We start from the raw sequence: 13,889 nt of genomic DNA, 5'->3' as shown, positions 1-13,889 counted from the left end.
CTCCGCGGTCTTTCGACCGCGGAGCAGCCATATGGCGGCTCCCTCCAGGCGGGCGGCTCCCGCCGCCCACGGGGGTCAGAATGACCCCCTTAGTCTTGTCTGCCGAAATGTAATTCCCATGGGAAATAATGGAATTTGTATTTCAGCGGTCGGGACATCCATCACCGCTGTGACGGAATAACCCGTCTGTCAAAATCTGGATCAGGCCCTAAGTTCGCACAACATGCTTCAGCCCACGTTTCAGTGTCTTGTCCACACACTGTTTGCAGCCCTGTGGTCACCTCTTCAGGCAGTCAGAGTCCTGGTGGTTGTGGGACAGATGCATTAAACAGCCCCATTCTGGTGGCAACTGTGAAATTGTTGGGGCCACGGCTGCGGCGTTGCTGGGAACAAGGAGACTTTGGTGATCTTGGAGCAGCGGCTTCCTCTGGCAGCTTCTCACCATTGGCAGTTCCGTCCTCCGTAGGTCAGAGATGCGCCGGATACTGGTTTGTCATCTGTGGCCTCCGATCCAATCCCAGGTCACACCTCACTCCGTGGCTTCTTTTTGTAGTAGGTTTTATGCAGTTTATGGTGAGAACCATTTAGGGAGACCGGGAGACTTCTTCCACATGTGGGTCAAACCTGCTTTTTCAGACTTTCCCCACGCCTGGAACATCCTGGGCTGGGCCTGTCTGGACAGTGTTTTCTCCAGAAGGACCAGACAGATGCCCTTCCTCTAAGAGCAGCCAAGCAGACTTGCAGACTTCAGTTGATGTCCCTTCACCTGTGAGAGACTAGCTGCCAGGCAGGCACCATCCCTGGTCACACTGCATTCCTTCGGGTACTCGGCGGAGTACTCCCTTCTATCGTCATGAAGAACTAGGAACTGGAATAACGTTAGGTGACCTGGATCCCACCTTTATGCACATTTCCCAGACAGAGGATGGAGTCCACTATCTGAGTTTCCGGGAACAGTTAGGTTTGGCTCTGTTTGAGATGCCTTTTCCAGGCTGCAGCAGGAACTTCTTTACTCCATGTGTTGTTGTGCACTTTTCATGCCCATCACCTGTATCGCCTTCTTATGTCCACGTGTGTCCTCCATCATGAGCTGTGTTATGCCCGTCCTCCGTCAGGACTTGGTATGCCACTTTCATACATATCTTCTGTCAGGCCTCTTATGCTCACCTTCCATTGTATCCTCCCTCAACCTGTCGTTAGCGTGCTGCGCCTGGCTTAGGAATGGCCAATTCTGGTTCTTATCTTTGAGGCGTCGCTTCCTTTTTGCCTTGCAATCTATGTGTGCTAGCAAGACTGCAAAGGCTCGCGAGCTGTGGTGATCCTGCATTTCTCGCAAGAACTGCAAGATCTCCGCAGCCATGTTGGACACAGTAGGGGCCATATTTATACTTTTTGACGCACAACTGCGCCAACGCAGTTGTGCGTCAAAAATTTTAACGCCGGCTAACGCCATTCCAAAGCACCATGCAGGCGCCTTATTTATGGAATGACGTTAGCCGGCGGAGCTGGCTGGTGTGCGTCAAAAAAAATGACCCACACCAGGCAGCGCCGGCGTAGGGGAAAATGGAGCTTGGGCGTCAAAAAATGGGGCAAGTCGGTCTGAGGCAAAAAATCTGCCTCAACCCGATTTGCGCCATTTTTTTTTACTCCCACCCTCCATTGACATGACTCCTGTCTTAGCAAAGACAGGAGTCATGCCCCCTTGCCCAATGGCCATGCCCAGGGGACTTATGTCCCCTGGGCATGGTCATTGGGCATAGTGGCATGTAGGGGGGCACAAATCAGGCCCCCCTATGCCACAAAAAAATAAAAAAATATATACTTACCTGCACTTACCTTAATGTCCCTGGGGTGGGTCCCTCCATCCTTGGGCGTCCTCCTGGGGTGGGCAAGGGTGGCAGGGGGTGTCCCTGGGGGCATGGTAGGGCACCTCTGGGCTCCTTCGAGCCCACAGGTCCCTTAACGCCTGCCCTGAGCAGGCGTTAAAAAATGACGCAAACGCGGCTGGACGTCATTTTTTTTGACCCGCCCACTCCCATGCGTCATTTTTGCACGGGAGTTTAAATAAGGCGCACAGGCCTGGGAGTCATTTTTTAGACGGGAACGCCTACCTTGCATATAATTAACGCAAGGTAGGTGTCCACGCTAAAAAATGATGCAAACTCCAAGAACTTTGGCGCTAGACGCGTCTAACGCCAAAGTATAAATATGGAGTTAGCTTTGCGTCAGATTTGCGTAAAAAAAAACGACGCAAATCCGGCGCAAACAGAGTATAAATATGCCCCTAGGTTCTTTCAATTTTTGCTGCACTTTGACTCACGTCCCTCAGAGTCGGCATTGTGCTCCTGGCCCTCTGCTAAATCTTCCAAAGGGAAGCCTTGCCCTGGCCTGATAGTCCAGTTGTGGACCCCCACTTTAAAACCTGAAACATGAAAAAAACATGAAACCCGGGGACCCCCTCTAAATCATTATTGGAATCCGGGGTTCCCCAACTGAGTCATTACTGCAAGCTGGGGACACCGGTCTAAACATTGTTGATGATTTGAAATGCAAAACAAGAAACAAAACACACAAAGACGAGCATTCATTGAACACATACACAAATGACAACATATTTTATTATATTAGCAAACAAATATAAAATAAGAAATTAATTTTAATAGGAAGGTTGGAGCTTTTCGAAATTCAGTTGAAGCTGCACATCATCCATACTATGTTCTGTTTAATGCACCTGCTCCCTCTAATCATCTGAGGATACAAATTTAATTTTTTGGCTTCAATTTCACATTCCTTGACATTCAAAGTACGTTTTAAAATTTTAAATTTTGCATTTAGCCACTTTATTCATACACTTTATTAATCTGTTAATATTATTTAATTTTCTAAGTAGCTACGGAGCCCCGGAGCAGGTTTTGCAAACCCCCAGGCGTCCCCGGACCACAGGTTAGGAACCACTGCACTAGCCGTGTACTCACCGAAGAGCCTCCCAGATGAGCTCTTCAGACAATCTTCATCGACTCCTCTTCAGACAGTGTGCCACTTTCAAGGAGAAGAGAGCTCGCTCACCAGACACCTAAAAAACAGAACACATAGCACTGAGGTTTCCGATATTTTAATGTGTGTAATCTTCAATGCACGTTTAAAAGGACAACCCAAGTCAAGAGGCCAAGTATTTTTTTTTTTCAAACCAAATTGTATTTGAAAGGGGTTAGTTGTGAGAAAACTGAATGCACAGCGTTGAGGGAAATTGAAAGAAAATCAATAATGGTGATACAGACTAAACACAAAATGTGTAACAGTAAATAACAAGTAACTGTGCAAGCAAACAACAAAAATTAGAAGGAGTCAACCTTTAGTGAAAGGCTTAACAAAGAGTAGGCATGCCAACTGGAGTTAACATAGTTTAGCAAAGTGATTATGGACACAGAAACACATCTAGAGAAATTGTTGTGTTCACATTTTCAAACTATGTATTTGTGATTTGGATCCACTGTTGAAAGCTGTACATTAGGGGCCGTATTTATACTCCGTTTGCGCCGAATTTGCGTCGTTTTTTTCGACGCAAATTCGACGCTAAACTAACGCCAACTAACGCCATATTTATACTATGGCGTTAGAGGCGAATAGCGCCAAAGTTCCCGGAATGTGCGTCATTTTTTAGCGTGAACCCCTTCCTTGCGTTAATGATATGCAAGGGAGGCGTTCCCGTCTAAAAAATGACTCCCAGGCCTTTACGTGGTATTTATACTCCCGGGCAAAAGAGACGCCCGGGAGTGGGCGTGGCTAAAAACGGCGCATTTGCGCCGCTTTTTAACGCCTGGGTCAGGCATGGCGTTAAGGGACAAGTGGGCTCAAAATGAGCCCAGAGTGCCCTCCCCTGCCCCCAGGGACCCCCCCTGCCACCCTTGCCCACCCCAGGAGGACACCCAAGGCTGGAGGGACCCACCCCAGGGACATTCAGGTAAGTTCAGGTAAGTATTTTTTTTTTTTTTTTAATAATTTTTTTTGGCATAGGGGGGCCTGATTTGTGCCCCCCTACATGCCACTATACCCAATGACCATGCCCAGGGGACAGAAGTCCCCTGGGCATGGCCATTGGGCAAGGGGGCATGACTCCTATCTTTACAATGATAGGAGTCATGTTGATGGGGGATGGGCGTCGTTAAAAAATGGCGCAAGTCGGGTTAAGACGATTTTTTCGACGTAACCTGACTTGCCCCATTTTAAGACGCCCATACGCCATTTTCCCCCTACGCCGGCACTGTCTGGTCTACGTGGTTTTTTCCCACGCAAACCAGGCAGCGCCGGTCTGATTGCGCCGTCTAACGCCATTCCATAAATACGGCGCCCGCATGGCGCTTCAGAATGGCGTTAGACGGCGCAAAACTTTTTGACGCTAAACTGCGTTAGCGCAGTTTAGCGTCAAAAAGTATAAATATGGGCCTAGATCTCATTTAAGATATTCAATTCCAGAAATCCTCAGTGCTAGAGATAATACTCACAGTATTCCCAAAGGAGAAGCCAGACATCGAGACCTATCCTATCCTAGGAGGTCTTCTTAAGAAGAAACATTACCAACCAAGCGCAAGAATCCACAAACTTGGTTAAAGACTCAGCACTTGATCTCTCATTGTGTCTTCTCAGGGATATCTCTGTAGCATCAGGTAAAAAAACTATTATTCTCTCAATGTGTCTTCTCGGGGATATCTCTGTAGCATCAGGTAAAAAAAACTATCATTCTCTCAATGTGTCTTCTCAGGGATATCTCTGTAGCATCAGGTAAAAAACTATTATTCTCTCAATGTGTCTTCTCAGGGATATCTCTGTAGCATCAGGTAAAAAAACGATTATTCTCTCAATGTGTCTTCTCAGGGATATCTCTGTAGCATCAGGTAAAAAAACGATTATTCTCTCAATGTGTCTTCTCAGGGATATCTCTGTAGAATCAGGTAAAAAAAAATATCATTCTCTCAATGTGTCTTCTCAGGGATATCTCTGTAGCATCAGGTAAAAAGCTATTATTCTCTCAATGTGTCTTCTCAGGGATATCTCTGTAGCATCAGGTAAAAAAACTATTAATCTCTCAATGTGTCTTCTCAGGGATACCTCTGTAGCATCAGGTAAAAAAAACTATTATTCTCTCAATGTGTCTTCTCAGGGATATCTCTGTAGCATCAGGTAAAAAAACTATCATTCTCTCAATGTGTCTTCTCAGGGATATCTCTGTAGCATCAGGTTAAAAAAAAATATTAATCTCTCAATGTGTCTTCTCAGGGATATCTCTGTAGCATCAGGTAAAAAAAACTATTATTCTCTCAATGTGTCTTCTCAGGTATATCTCTGTAGCATCAGGTAAAAAAACGATTATTCTCTCAATGTGTCTTCTCAGGGATATCTCTGTAGCATCAGGTAAAAAAAAACTATCATTCTCTCAATGTGTCTTTTGAGGGATATCTCTGTAGCATCAGGTAAAAAAACTATTAATATCTCAATGTGTCGTCTCGGGGATATCTCTGTAGCATCAGGTAAAAAAAACTATTATTCTCTCAATGTGTCTTCTCAGGGATATCTCTGTAGCATCAGGTAAAAAAACGATTATTCTCTCAATGTGTCTTCTCAGGGATATCTCTGTAGCATCAGGTTAAAAAACTATCATTCTCTCAATGTGTCTTTTGAGGGATATCTCTGTAGCATCAGGTAAAAAAACTATTAATATCTCAATGTGTCGTCTCGGGGATATCTCTGTAGCATCAGGTAAAAAAACTATTATTCTCTCAAAGTGTCTTCTCAGGGATATCTCTGTAGCATCAGGTAAAAAAACTATTACTCTCTCAATGTGTCTTCTCAGGGATGTCCCTGTAGTGTCAGTTAAAAACCTACAACCAAAAGTCCTGCACCTCATGCTGACCTTGTCTGACTCTGTGATTTAAAGTGTGGAGGAGGAGGGGGTTTGTGAACAGGAGTTGGACAAGCATCCCCTCTCCAAGGACTTCAGTGAGGGAGATACCGGTGAGTGTTAGCACCATTCTGAATCCATTAGTAGCCAAAACATGGGCGCGTGGGGTGGGATTTCTCTTCACCTGGCCGTTCTCCACATCCCTGAAGCAGTAATCAGGGACACAGGGAAGGGCAGGACCTGCCTGGAAACAGCCTCACCTTGAACAGCAGAAACTGCACTCCCACCACCCAGCCTTACTCCCACCAAGTGGGGGTGCCCAGGAGAAGTAATCCGCAGCCCTTTGGTAATGAGGCCTCAGAGTCCTTCAAAGGGTCGCCCTGTCTCCATCTGCCCCCACGTCAGTGTCTCCAGCCAGAGGGATGTTATCAGAGCGCTCCCCTGCCTGGGAAGATGTCCTCGTCCTCCACCTTGTGCGGTGCAAACCAGGGAGGCTCAGAAGATCCCGGTGCTGTCGGTGCTCAGGCTCACACAGGCCTGGGCCCTGATTCTGAGCTTCCTGAAATCTGGGGGCTTTCCATCGCACCAGATAAATGGCGATACCAGGGGGCGTCCATTTATTGGGTGGGATACAGAGCACCTATTCCAGGATTTGAGGCAATAGCATCTGGATTTCGGTGCTTAACCCATCAAAATATGCCTCATACGGTAAATGCTTTACACTTTCCTCTGATACATTTCTGTAGGTGTGAGCCGCTGACATTTAATGAAGGGTGAGAAATGTAATGCAGGCAGTACTCACAGAGTGAGTTAAATACCACCCAGCACACCAATACCACCCAACACACCAATACCACCCAGCACACCAATACCACCCAACACACCAATACCACCCAACACACCAATGCCACCCTACACACCAATACCACCCAGCACACCAATACCACCCAACACACCAATACCACCCAGCACACCAATACCACCCAACACACCAATACCACCCAGCACACCAATACCACCCAGCACACCAATACCACCCAACACACCAATACCACCCAGCACACCAATACCACCCAACACACCAATACCACCCAACACACCAATGCCACCCTACACACCAATACCACCCAGCACACCAATACCACCCAACACACCAATACCACCCAGCACACCAATACCACCCAACACACCAATACCACCAAGCACACCAATACCACCCAACACACCAATACCACCCAACACACCAATACCACCCAGCACACCAATACCACCCAACACACCAATACCACCCAGCACACCAATACCACCCAACACACCAATACCACCCAACACACCAATGCCACCCTACACACCAATGCCACCCAACACACCAATACCACCCAGCACACCAATACCACCCAACACACCAATACCACCCAACACACCAATACCACCCAACACACCAATACCACCCAGCACACCAATACCACCCAGCACACCAATACCACCCAACACACCAATACCACCCAACACACCAATACCACCCAGCACACCAATACCACCCAACACACCAGTCCGCTCATGGTGAGGGCCATGGTGTTCTGCTACCACCAGGTCATCACATGCTCACTGTACACACACCACATGCAGACCGTCACTCCTCAACAACTCTGCAGTGTGTGTCCTCGGCTGCAGCAAAGGCCACTGGACGGATTTGCACCAAGCTTGGCGTGACGCGGGTTCTTTTCTCAGACCCTGTTGTTGGACTTAGAGGTATTTGCGCAACAAAAAGAAACGGAGCGGAATATCTGAAAGCTGAACTTATTGAAATCCACTGTATGCCAATGTTATGGTTTAACTGTAAGTTACAGTTAAAAGTTTTTTTTTTTATTTGCTTATACCTCTAGAACCCTTTGTTGAAAATGCAGCAAAATTGTCATCCTGCCACCCAACTAGACAGACAGTGAAGCATTTGTTTGTTTTTCGAGAGCACGAAGATACTTTATTCAACTTTGCACACAGAGATGCTAAAATGTGTGGCCACTGTAGTGCAACCAAACGGTGATTGTTGAATTGAACTGAAATTGCATCTATTTGGCGCTTATTACCGCTGATGAGGCATTGAAGCGCTTTATGGCGAGTAAACACATGACTCGGAGCCCACAGTTCCTGGCCAGTCCACTGGGTACTGGAGTCTGTCCTGCACGCTAAAGGAACTCATTCCATGCGCTAGATTCTTTGTGGTGCATTAGTGACTTAGGAGTGATCATTAGAGGGGGATGTGAGAAGCACATGGTTTGCTTCAATGACAGGCCTGAGATTTAAGAGAAGCAAATGCACAGAAGATACATTTTAGGGAAGCAGAGGTATATTCAAAATAAAAGGGGAAATGTGCTCATGCAGGATTTTATGGAATTCCACGGGTGGGTTTTGCGACACTTTACAATCTGTGGATGTAAATCTGTGTTAACATACTTTTAAATTCTGCTCTAAAGGAAGTGGCATTTTAAAGGCGCTGCAGATAGTCACCCAGCGCACAAAGCAAGCCCAAGGCTTGTAGAGACCGTTTACCAGCAGCCGTGGGACATTGAACATCCCAGTATCCATAATTACAATTTAACAGCACCGCCATCAGCCCACTGTATGCAGCGCAAGCAATACTCTCGCACCTGGTACCTACCACAGAAGTACGTTCAGCACTAGAAAGTATTCTTACAGTTCATGCAAATCATGTTACACCATACATATACTAGATACATAGTATAAACATGTTATGTATAACACACACAAATCTAAAATATTTGATAATTTTTTACGCTATTCCTGCAAAGCTCCGAACTAGCGTCAAAAGTTCCCCTAACTACTTCCATTGTGCGCCGTATCGAAGACATGGCGCACACTTGGACGCATTAGGGGGCGCTAAGGGGCACAAGAAAAGTGGTGCTGCCGTGGGGGCACTGGGTGCAGCCATTTTTCTTAAATCAGGGCCTTAGTTGGGATATTTTTTCTTTTGTTGTGTTTCTTTATTTCTTTATTCATTTCAGTATCTGCTTGCACTAGTAAGAAAACCACAACCTTTCTTTTAAGAAGAGAAGTGGGATTTTCTTTTTGATGCCAAGACTCATTCCTGCAGAAGTCCACAAAGGTCAGACTCACAAAGCCTGCAGCGCTGGTCCAAGCGTGGCTGAGGGAAGATCCAATAACCTCAGTGGACATTCAGGCTTCAGTGTAGCTGCTTACTTCAAGAGCTTTGAATGGTACTAGCAGACGGGTGCACCAGATACTCAACCTGTGCCTTCTATGCCACCATCTGTCCCAACTCTGCTCCTTCATTGTGAGGGGCGTGGTGAGTGCACTGTGAGGGGTGTAGTCCAGGACAGCCACCGTCTTTTGTGAGTGCATTGTGAGGGTTGTGGTGACTGCATTGTGAGGGGCGTGCCTGAGTATGAGCAGTCCTAGTGTGAGTCCAGGACAGCCACCGTCTTTTGTGAGTGCATTGTGAGGGGTGTGGTGAGTGCATTGTGAGGGGCGTGCCTGTGTATGAGCAGTGTCCTAGTGTGAATCCAGGACAGCCATCACCTTTTGTGAGTGCATTGTGAGGGGCGTGGTGAGTGCATTGTGAGGGGTGTGGTGAGTGCATTGTGAGGGGTGTGCCTGTGTATGAGCAGTGTCCTAGTGTGAATCCAGGACAGCCATCACCTTTTGTGAGTGCATTGTGAGGGGCGTGGTGAGTGCATTGTGAGGGGTGTGGTGAGTGCATTGTGAGGGGTGTGCCTGTGTATGAGCAGTGTCCTAGTGTGAATCCAGGACAGCCATCACCTTTTGTGAGTGCATTGTGAGGGGCGTGGTGAGTGCATTGTGAGGGGTGTGGTGAGTGCATTGTGAGGGGCGTGGTGAGTGCATTGTGAGGGGTGTGCCCGTGTATGAGCAGTGTCCTACTGTGAGTTCAGGACAGCCACCGTCTTTTGTGAGTGCACTGTGAGGGGTGTGCCTGTGTGAATGCGGGATTAAGATTGTCTTTGTGAGTGCTGGGTAAGTGTTCTACAGGGTGAAAGGTGTGCCTGTGTGAATGCAGAGTGAGGGATGTGCATATGTGAGGGCAGCAGTGTGAGTGTGGGGTCCCTGAATGTTATGTCTTTGTGTGCATGCACTTTACAAGGGCCAAACCTATTGGCTTTGGTGATGCTCTTTGGGGTTATAGCTGTAACTTGCAGAAATGCAGAGCAGGGAATGGAAGCACTGGAGTGTGTGCATGAGAAATTAGTGAGTTGCTACGAACATCGTATCATGGGTGCAATTAGAAGACGCCTATTTTCAAAGTCCTGAGGAAGTCCAGTAGGATGAAACGCGTTGGCTAGTTCTATATGGATAAAGCTCATCAAGACAAATTAATGTAAAAAAAATCATGATGGATTATCTGAATATTTTTGATTTGGACATCACAAATGAGGCATTATAAAGTCAAAGATCATCCTTTACAGTTTGCTTGCTGAATTCTGTTTTTATTAGAAATTAGTGAGTATTGATATGGCAGATGGAGACTCTGTCAAAGGAGGTTGAGGAGTTTCATGGGGCAGCTGACAGACTGAGATTTCACCCTAGTGAGGTAGCACAGTTACTTTGCTTGCACTAGGACCCACGGAAACCTATCTACGCCACTGTGCATTAGCATGGGCTTAGCCCGCACTGGTTCTCACTGTGCAGTGAGCCCTGCAGTCTGTGCCCTATTCTTCCTCAGAGTGCAGATGTCGCCCTTGGAGGTCTCCCCTGCACTTGCAGTCTGGTTGTCATACACCTTCTCCGACCATTGCATTCAGGCATCCCAGCTGCATTGCTTGCTGCTTGTCTGCTGTGCTTCATGGCGGGCTGGTCCACGGGGCGGTGCTTGCTGCTTGTCTGCTGTGCTTCATAGCGGGGTGGTCCAAGGGGCGGTGCTTGCTGTTTGTCTGCTGTGTTTCATAGCGGGGTGGTCCACGGGCGGTGCTTGCTGCTTATCTGCTGTGCTTCATGGCGGGCTGGTCCACAGGGCGGTGCTTGCTGCTTGTCTGCTGTGCTTCATAGCGGGGTGGTCCAAGGGGCGGTGCTTGCTGCTTGTCTGCTGTGCTTCATGGCGGGGTGGTCCAAGGGGCGGTGCTTGCTGCTTGTCTGCTGTGCTTCATGGTGGGCTGGTCCAAGGGGCGGTGCTTGCAGCTTTTCTGCTGTGCTTCATAGCGGGGTGGTCCAAGGGGTGGTGCTTGCTGCTTGTCTGCTGTGCTTCATGGCGGGGTGGTCCAAGGGGTGGTGCTTGCTGCTTGTCTGCTGTGCTTAATGGCGGGTGGTCCAAGGGGCGTGCTTGCCGCTTGTCTGCTGTGCTTCATAGCAGGCTGGTCCAAGGGGCGGTGCTTGCTGCTTGTCTGCTGTGCTTCATGGCGGGGTGGTCCAAGGGGCGGTGCTTGCCGCTTGTCTGCTGTGCTTTATGGCGGGGTGGTCCAATGGGCGGTGCTTGCCACTTGTCTGCTGTGCTTAATGGTGGGGTGGTCCAAGGGGCGGTGCTTGCCGCTTGTCTGCAGTGCTTAATGGCGGGGTGGTCCAAGGGGTGGTGCTTGCTGCTTGTCTGCTGTGCTTCATGGCAGGCTGGTCCAAGGGGCGGTGCTTGCCGCTTGTCTGCTGTGCTTCATGGCGGGGTGGTCCAAGGGGCGGTGCTTGCCGCTTGTCTGCTGTGCTTCATGGTGGGCTGGTCCAAGGGGTGGCTGCTTGCTGCTTGTCTAGGGTGCTTCATTGCGGGCTGGTCCAAGGGGCGGTGCTTGCTGCTTTTCTGCTGTGCTTCATGGTGGGGTGGTCCAAGGGGTGGTGCTTGCTGCTTGTTTGCTGTGCTTCCTGGAGGGGTGGTCCAAAGGCCGGTGCTTGCTACTTGTCTGCTGTGGTCCATAGCGGGGTGGTCCATGTGCTTCCTGGCGGGCTGGTCCAAGGGGCGGTGCTTGCCGCTTGTCTGCTGTGCTTTATGGCGGGGTGGTCCGATGGGCAGTGCTTGCCGCTTGTCTGCTGTGCTTAATGGCGGGGTGGTCCAAGGGGCGGTGCTTGCCGCTTGTCTGCTGTGCTTCATGGCGGGGTGGTCCAAGGGGTGGTGCTTGCTGCTTGTCTGCTGTGCTTCATGGTGGGCTGGTCCAAGGGGCGGCTGCTTGCTGCTTGTCTAGGGTGCTTCTATGCGGGCTGGTCCAAGGGGCGGTGCTTGCTGCTTTTCTGCTGTGCTTCATGGTGGGGTGGTCCAAGGGGCGGTGCTTGCTGCTTGTCTAGGGTGCTTCATGGTGGGTTGGTCCAAGGGGCGGTGCTTGCTGCTTGTCTGCTGTGCTTCATGGCGGGGTGGTCCAATGGGCAGTGCTTGCCGCTTGTCTGCTGTGCTTTATGGCGGGGTGGTCCAATGGGCGGTGCTTGCCGCTTGTCTGCTGTGCTTAATGGTGGGGTGGTCCAATGGGCGGTGCTTGCCGCTTGTCTGCTGTGCTTAATGGCAGGGTCGTCCAAGGGGCGGTGCTTGCCGCTTGTCTGCTGTGCTTCATGGCAGGGTGGTCCAAGGGGCGGTGCTTGCTGCTTGTCTGCTGTGCTTCATGGCAGACTGGTCCAAGGACTGTGCTTGCTGCTTCTCTGCTGTGCTTCATGGCGGGCTGGTCCAAGGGGCGGTGCTTGCTGCTTGTCTAGGGTGCTTCATGGTGGGTTGGTCCAAGGGGCGGTGCTTGCTGCTTGTCTGCTGTGCTTCATGGCGGGGTGGTCCAAGGGGCGGTGCTTGCTGCTTGTGTGCTGTGCTTCATGGCGGGGTGGTCCAAGGGGCGGTGCTTGCTGCTTGTCTGCTGTGCTTCATGGCAGACTGGTCCAAGGACTGTGCTTGCTGCTTCTCTGCTGTGCTTCATGGCGGGCTGGTCCAAGGGGCGGTGCTTGCTGCTTGTCTAGGGTGCTTCATGGTGGGTTGGTCCAAGGGGCGGTGCTTGCTGCTTGTCTGCTGTGCTTCATGGCGGGTTGGTCCAAGGGGCGGTGCTTGCTGCTTGTCTGCTGTGCTTCATGGCGGGGTGGACCAAGGGCGATGCCTGCTGCTTGTCTGCTGTGCTTCATGGCGGGGTGGTGCAAGGGGTGGTGCTTGTCAGCAACAGATCCCGGCATAGTCTGACTTCAGAGCGGTTTTGCCCCAGTAGTATTCACCCATGAATCTCCCATTTTTTACCATCAGTGCATTCAAAGGGCTTGAAGCTTGCTCCGGTGATTAAAGCACCGTCCTGTGCAGCTCAGTCTGAGAGCGGCCATTTTTAGCGGGGCAATTCTATACCTTCCTGGTTTTCATTCTAAAAGTGTGCCCCCCCAGTGAGGCGATGTGGGTGTGGCCTCTTTTTGGTGGATTTCATGCATGGCCTTATGGTACCTGTAGTCTCTCAATTTCCCTTTAATATACTTCGCCAATCCATCCCTGACACAACACAGGTGTAAATACACAAATCTCCAGGGTCAGAGGTCGCCTGGTCCCCCATAGGAAGGGGCCTACACAAATGTTTCACAGCTTAACAGGTGTGTAAAATACTTTAATCAAAGCTTCCTGCAATTAGAAACTGTTCCAGCTTCCCCAGACAGGATAGTAAGTAAATGCTTAAGGGTTCAGCTTTGTGCAGTGATATATGGTAAGGTATGGAGATAGCTAAGGTCTCAAAGCAGAAACCACTAGTTTGCATCCTCCAGGTTTGACAGGGATGAAAAGTGACCTGCACCGATATTGTGGGGTAAAGGAGTGTGCACTGGTCATGAGCTCATCGCCACCCATGCACACATTTTATTTTTGTTTTCTCATCATGCACCCTGTGGTGTTTTTCTTTTCCCTTCCACCCCACTTCATGCTGCTAGGTTCCTGGGAGGGTTTGGAACCCATTGAGTAGGGCCTCAGGAGCCAGTGAGAGAGCTGCCACCCGAGGCCTAGCTTCAGGGGGTGTTTCGGGCGCTGCACCCACCTAGTAAATGTATTTTGTGATAAAAAGATGGGTACAGGTGCTTCAGTTGGTTA

This window comes from Pleurodeles waltl, chromosome 9 (assembly GCF_031143425.1).
Source record: "Pleurodeles waltl isolate 20211129_DDA chromosome 9, aPleWal1.hap1.20221129, whole genome shotgun sequence".
NCBI classification, from domain to species: domain Eukaryota; kingdom Metazoa; phylum Chordata; class Amphibia; order Caudata; family Salamandridae; genus Pleurodeles; species Pleurodeles waltl.
This window is presented reverse-complemented; position numbering follows the sequence as displayed.